This window comes from Arachis hypogaea, chromosome 12, assembly GCF_003086295.3.
Source record: "Arachis hypogaea cultivar Tifrunner chromosome 12, arahy.Tifrunner.gnm2.J5K5, whole genome shotgun sequence".
NCBI lineage: Eukaryota > Viridiplantae > Streptophyta > Magnoliopsida > Fabales > Fabaceae > Arachis > Arachis hypogaea.
The window spans coordinates 45,184,783-45,192,066 of record NC_092047.1 but is presented as its reverse complement, the minus strand read 5'-3'; the positions used below and the strand labels follow the sequence as shown (position 1 = coordinate 45,192,066).

The window sequence follows — 7,284 nt, the reverse complement described above, 5'->3', positions numbered from 1 at the left end:
AAGATTTGATTTTTGAAAAAGATTTTGAAAAGATAAGATTTTTTTAAATTGAAAATTTGATTTGACTCATAAAAACAACTAGATTTTAAAATTTTTGAAAAAGTTAAATCTAATTTTCGAAATTTTAAGAGAGAAAAAGGGAAAGATATTTTTTTGATTTATGAATTTTTATGATGAGAGAGAAAAACAAGAAAAATGATGCAATGCATGAAAGTTATGGATCAAAACAATGAATGCATGCAAGAATGCTATGAATGTCAAGATGAACACCAAGAACACTATGAAGATCATGATGAACATCAAGAACACATTTTTGAAAAATTTTTAATGCAAAGAAAACATGCAAGACACCAAACTTAGAATTCTTTAATGCTTAGACATAAAGAATTCAGGAATGCATATGAAAAACAAGAAAAGACACAAAACATACAAATGCAAAGATCAAACAAGAAGACTTACCAAGAACAACTTGAAGATCATGAAGAACACTATGAATGCATAAATTTTTCGAAAAATGCAAGATGAGCATGCAATTGACACCAAACTTATAACATGACACATGACTCAAACAAGAAACACAAAAAATATTTTTTGATTTTTATGATTTTCTAAATTTTTTTTCTTTTAAGTTTTTTTTGAAAATCATTTGAAAAAGAAAAATAAGGATTCTAAAATTTTTAATATGAATTCCAGGAATCTTATGCTCTTTAGTCTAAAGCTCCAATCAAAGGGTCAGGCATGGCTTAATAGCCAGCCAAGCTTTAGTATGTAACTCAGACATGGCACGCCTAGCATGCCCTATCCAAAAGAATTAGACATGGCTTTACAGCCAGCCAGACTTCAACATGCTTCATGAAACACTAGAATTCATTCTTAAAAATTCTGAAGAAAAATATATTTTTGAAAACATTTTTATTTTAAAATTTTTTCGAAAACAAAGGAGAAATTTTTTGAAAGATTTTTGAAATTTTTTTTGAAAAGAAAACAAAAAGAAAGTTACCTAATCTGAGCAACAAGATGAACCGTCAGTTGTCCAAACTCGAACAATCCCCGGCAACGGCGCCAAAAACATGGTATGCGAAATTGTTACTCAGGTTGTGAATTATTGTTCGAAATTGATTCCCTGGCGATGGCACCAAAAACGGATGCACAGAACCATGGTCTAAATATATCTTCACAACTTCACATAACTAACCAGCAAGTGCACTGGGTCGTCCAAGTAATAAACCTTACGTGAGTAAGGGTCGATCCCACGGAAATTGTTGGTATGAAGCAAGCTATGGTCACCTTGTAAATCTCAGTCAGGCGGATATAAAGTAGTTATGGAGTTTTCGAAATTAATACTAAAATAAGGATAGAAATACTTATGTAAATCATTGGTGAGAATTTCAGATAAGCGTATGGAGATGCATTCATTCCTCTGAACCTCTGCTTTCCTGCTGTCGTCATCTAATCAGTCTTACTCCTTTCTATGGCTGGCTTTATGTAAGGATGTCACCGGTGCCAATGGCTACTTTCAATCCTCTCAGGAAAATGGTCCAAATGCTCTGTCACAGCAAGGCTAATCGTCTGGAGGCATCACCCTTGTCAATGGTTGCATCCTATTCCTCTCTGTTAAAATGGTCCGATGCACTGTCACTGCATGGCTAATCATCTTGGAGGTTCTCGATCATACTGGAATAGGATTTACTATCCTTTTGCGTCTGTCACTACGCCCAGCACTCGCGAGTTTGGAGTTCGTCACAGTCATTCAATCCCAGAGTCCTACTTGGAATACCACGGACAAGGTTTAGACTCTCCGGACTCTCATGAATGCCGCCATCAATCTAGCTTATACCACGAAGATTCTGATTAAGAGATCTAAGAGATACTCATTCAATCTAATGTAGAACGGAAGTGGTTGTCAGGCACGCGTTCATAGGGAATGATGATGATTGTCACGTTCATCACATTCAGGTTGAAGTGCGAATGAATATCTTAGAAGCGAAATAAGATGAATTGAATAGAAAACAGTAGTACTTTGCATTAATCTTTGAGGAATAGCAGAGCTCCACACCTTAATCTATGGAGTGCAGAAACTCTACCGTTGAGAATACATAAGTAATGAAGGTCCAGGCATGGCCGAATGGCCAGCCCCCAAACATGATCAATAGATCAAAAGATAATCCAAAGATAAAAAGATGTCTAATACAATAGTAAAAGGTCCTATTTATAATAAACTAGCTACTAGGGTTTACAAAAGTAAGTAATTGATGCATAAATCCACTTCCGGGGCCCACTTGGTGTGTGCTTGGGCTGAGCTTGAATGTTACACGTGTAGAGGTCAATCTTGGAGTTGAACGCCAGCTTTTGTGCCATTTTGGGCGTTGACCTCCACTTTGCAACTTGTTTCTGGCGCTGGACGCTAGAATTGGGCAGAGAGCTGGCGTTGAACGCCAGTTTGCGTCATCTAAACTTGGGCAAAGTATGGACTAGTATATATTGCTGGAAAGCCCTGGATGTCTACTTTCCAACGCAGTTGGAAGCGCACCATTTTGAGTTCTGTAGATCCAGAAAATCCATTTTGAGTGCAGGGAGGTCAGAATCCAACAGCATCAGCAGTCCTTCTTCAACCTCTGAATCTGATTTTTGCTCAAGTCCCTCAATTTCAGCCAGAAAATACCTGAAATCACAGAAAAACACACAAACTCATAGTAAAGTCCAGAAATGTGAATTTAACATAAAAACTAATGAAAACATCCCTAAAAGTAACTAGATTCTACTAAAAACATACTAAAAATAATGCCAAAAAGCGTATAAATTATCCGCTCATCACCTTGCACTCTCTTTTTGGATTTTCTTCTGTATTGCTTGGGAGAGTACTAGGAGGGATTTTAGTGATCCTTTTACTCAGCTGGCCCTCTTGTGCCTCTAAATTTCTAATGGAAGACCTTGTTTCATTCATGAAACTCAGAGTGGCCTTAGATAGATCAGAGACTAAGTTTGCTAAATTAGAGGTATTTTGTTCAGAGTTCTCTGTCTGTTGTTGAGTGGATGATGGAAAAGGTTTACTATTGTTAAACCTATTTCTTCCACCATTATTAAAGCTTTGTTGAGGCTTTTGTTGATCCTTCCATGAGAAATTTGGGTGATTTCTCCATGAGGGGTTATAGGTGTTTCCATAGGGTTCACCCATGTAATTCACCTCTGCTATTGCAGAATTTTCAGGATCATAAGCTTCTTCTTCAGAAGATGCCTCTTGAGTACTGTTGGATGCAGCTTGCATTCCATTCAGACTCTGAGAAATCATATTGACTTGCTGAGTCAATATTTTATTCTGAGCCAATATGGCATTCAGAGTATCAATTTCAAGAACTCCCTTCTTCTGAGGCGTCCCATTACTCACAGGATTCCTCTCAGAAGTGTACGTGAACTGGTTATTAGCAACCATGTCAATGAGTTCTTGAGCTTCTGCAGGCATTTTCTTTAGGTGAATGGATCCACCTGCAGAAGTATCCAATGACATCTTAGCTAATTCAGACAGACCATCATAGAATATATCCAAGATGGTCCATTCTGAAAGCATGTCAGAAGGACACTTTTTGGTCAGTTGCTTGTATCTCTCCCAAGCTTCATAGAGGGATTCACCTTCTTTCTGTCTGAAGGATTGAACATCCACTCTAAGCTTGCTCAGCTTTTGAGGAGGAAAGAACTTGGCTAAGAAAGCCGTGACCAACTTATCCCAAGAGTTCAGGCTATCTTTGGGTTGAGAGTCCAACCACACTCTAGCTCTGTCTCTTACAGCAAAAGGGAAAAGCATGAGCCTGTAGACTTCAGGATCTACTCCATTAGTCTTAACAGTATCACAGATCTGCAAGAATTCAGTTAAGAACTGAAAAGGATCTTCTGATGGAAGTCCATGAAACTTGCAGTTTTGTTGCATCAGAGAAACTAATTGAGGTTTCAGCTCAAAATTGTTTACTCCAATGGTAGGGATGGAGATGCTTCTCCCATGTAAATTGGAATTAGGTGCAGTAAAGTCACCAAGCATCCTCCTTGCATTATTATTATTTTCGGCTGCTATTTCCTCTTCCTGTTCGAAAATTTCTGTAAGGTTGTCTCTGGATTGTTGTATTTTAGCTTCTCTTAGTTTCCTCTTCAGAGTCCTTTCAGGTTCAGGGTCTGCTTCAACAAGAATGTTCTTGTCCTTGCTCCTGCTCATATGAAAAAGAAGGAACAGAAAAATAGTAATAATAGGGATCCTTTTTACCCAGGTATAGAGGTTCCCCTGTGTGAGTAGAAGAAGAAAAGAATGTAATGTAAAGAAGGGAAGAAGAGAAAATTTGAACACAGATGGAAGAGGGGGTTCGAATTTGGGTGAGATGAAATGTTAGTAGATGAATAAATAAATAGAAGGAGATGAGAGAGAAAGAGGATTTTCGAAAATATAATTTTGAAAAGGGGTTTGTGATTTTTGAAAATTAGGAATGAAATCAAATTAAAATTAAAAATTGAAACAATTAGTTAATTAAAAAGAATTTTTGAAAAAGAGGGAGGATATTTTCGAAAATTAGAGAGAGAGAGTTAGTTAGGTAGTTTTGAAAAAGATAAGAAACAAACAAAAAGTCAATTAGTTAGTTGAAAAAGATTTGAAAATCAATTTTGAAAAGATAAGAAGTTAAGAAGTTAGAAAAGATATTTGAAAAAGATATGATATGAAAAGGTAAGATAAAAAAATAATTTTGAAAAGATATGATTGAAATTAGTTTTGAAAAAGATTTGATTTTTAAAATCACAATTAATGACTTGACTCACAAGAAATCACAAGATATGATTCTAGAATATAATTTAAAGTTTGAATCTTTCTTAACAAGTAAGTAACAAACTCGAAATTTTTGAATCAAAACATTAATTGATGATGTGATTTTCGAAAATTATGATATAAAATTAAGAAAAAGATTTTTGAAAAATATTTTTAAAATTTTTGAAAATAAATAAGAAAAATGAAAAAGATTTGATTTTTGAAAAAGATTTTGAAAAAGATAAGATTTTTAAATTGAAAATTTGATTTGACTCATAAGAAACTATTGAATTTTAAAAAATTTTTGAAAAAGTCAATCCAAATTTTCGAAATTTATGAGAGAAAAAAGGAAAGATATTTTTTTTTTATTTTTGAATTTTTAATGATGAAAGAGAAAAACATGAAAAAGACTCAATGCATGAAAATTTTGGATCAAAACAATGAATGCATGCAAGAATGCTATGAATGTCAAGATGAACACCAAGAACACTTTGAAGATCATGATGAACATCAAGAACATATTTTTGAAAAATTTTTAATGCAAAGAAAACATGCAAGAAAGAAATCTTTCATGTTCAGACACTATGAATGTAAGAATGCACATGAAAAACAAGAAAAGGCACAAAACAAGAAAACATCAAGATCAAACAAGAAGATTTACCAAGAACAACTTGAAGATCATGAAGAACACCATGAATGCATGATTTTTTTCGAAAAATGCAAGATGAACATGCAATTGACACCAAACTTACAATTTGACTCAAGACTCAAACAAGAAACATGAAATATTTTTTATTTTTATGATTTTATGATTTTTTTGGATGCAGGGAAACTTGCACGTGTGGTTCTGGCCGGGTACCCCGGTCTACTGTACTAATATGTGTAGGTCCCCATAATTCGAGTGAGATTGTCATGGCGCAAAAGCAGATATGGTCCGGTATTCCCTTGTTCCCTGTATTGGTTATGTTCTTCATTTCTCGTCTAGCAGAAACAAATCGAGCTCCGTTTGATCTCCCAGAAGCGGAAGCTGAATCAGTTGCTGGCTATAATGTAGAATATGCGTTTTTCGAAAATTAATGTGAAAAAGAAAAATAAGGATTCCAAAATCTTTAAGAAGAATTCCAGGAATCTTTCAATATTAGCCCAAAGCTCCAATCAAAGGGTTAGACATGGCTTAATAGCCAGCCAAGCTTCAACAGTACAAGCAATTCCCTAACATGTGGAAGCCTCAGTCCAAAAGAATTTAGACGTGGCTCTACAGCCAGCCAGGCTTCAACATGCTTCATGAAACTCTAGAATTCATTCTTAAAAATTCTGAAGAACATAAATTAGAAATTTTTTTTTGAAAACTTTTTGAAAATAAAATAAGAAGAAAATTACCCAATCTGAGCAACACGATAAACCGTCAGTTGTCCAAACTCGAACAATCCCCGGCAACGGCGCCAAAAACTTGGTATGCAAAATTGTTACTCTGAGGTTGTAAAATTTGTTGTTCATTCTCTCCCTAGAAATGGCGCCAATAACTGGTGCACCATACCATGGTCCAAACATAACTTCACAACTTCGCACAACTAACCAGCAAGTGCACTGGGTCGTTGGTGCACGAAATTGTGATGTCCAGGCTCGAACAATCCCTGGTAATGGCTCCAAAGCTTGGTGCTTTGATCTTAATTCATAATTGTCACAACTTCGATACAACTAACCAGCAAGTGCACTGGGTCGTCCAAGTAATACCTTACGTGAGTAAGGATCGAATCCCACGGAGATTGTTGGTATGAAGCAAGCTATGGTCACCTTGTAAATCTCAGTCAGGCGGATTTAAACATGATACTTGATTAGATTAACATAAACAATAAAAGGGATAGAGATACTTATGTAATTCATTGGTGAGAATTTCAGATAAGAGAATGGAGATGCTTTTCGTTCCTCTGAACCTCTGCTTTCCTGCTATCTTCATCCAACCAGTCTTACTCCTTTCCATGGCTGGCTTTATGTGATACATCACCACTGTCAATGGCTACTTTCGGTCATCTCTCGAGAAAATGATCCAATGCCCTGTCACGGCACGGCTAATCGTCTGGAGGCATCACCCTTGTCAATGGCTTCATCTTATCTTCTCAGTGAATAATATGCTCACACACCCTGTCACGGCACGGCTATTCATCTGTCGGTTCTCGATCATGCCGGAATAGGATTTACTATCCTTTTGCGTCTGTCACTAACGCCCTGCAATCGCGAGTTAGGAGCTCGTCACAGTCATTCAATCATTGAATCCTACTCGGAATACCACAGACAAGGTTTAGACCTTCCGGATTCTCTTGAATGCCGCCATCATTCTAGCTTACGCCACGAAGATTCTGGTTAGGAGATCTAAGAGATATTCATTCTAGCTTAATTCATGTAGAATGGAAGTGTTTGTCAGGCACGCGTTCATAAAGGAGAAGGATGATGAGCGTCACACATAATCATCACCTTCATCATGTTCTTGGGTGCGAATGGATATC

The 7,284-nt window shown here is 36.3% G+C and overlaps 1 non-coding gene across 1 annotated transcript; it reads left to right on the top strand.

The window, feature by feature from the left end:
• Nucleotides 1-3,559: 3,559 nt before the first annotated feature.
• On the top strand, nt 3,560-3,667 carry LOC112731020 (small nucleolar RNA R71). The gene has a single exon (XR_003166816.1). It is a non-coding gene; the product is annotated as a small nucleolar RNA R71 (small nucleolar RNA).
• Nucleotides 3,668-7,284: the final 3,617 nt, after the last annotated feature.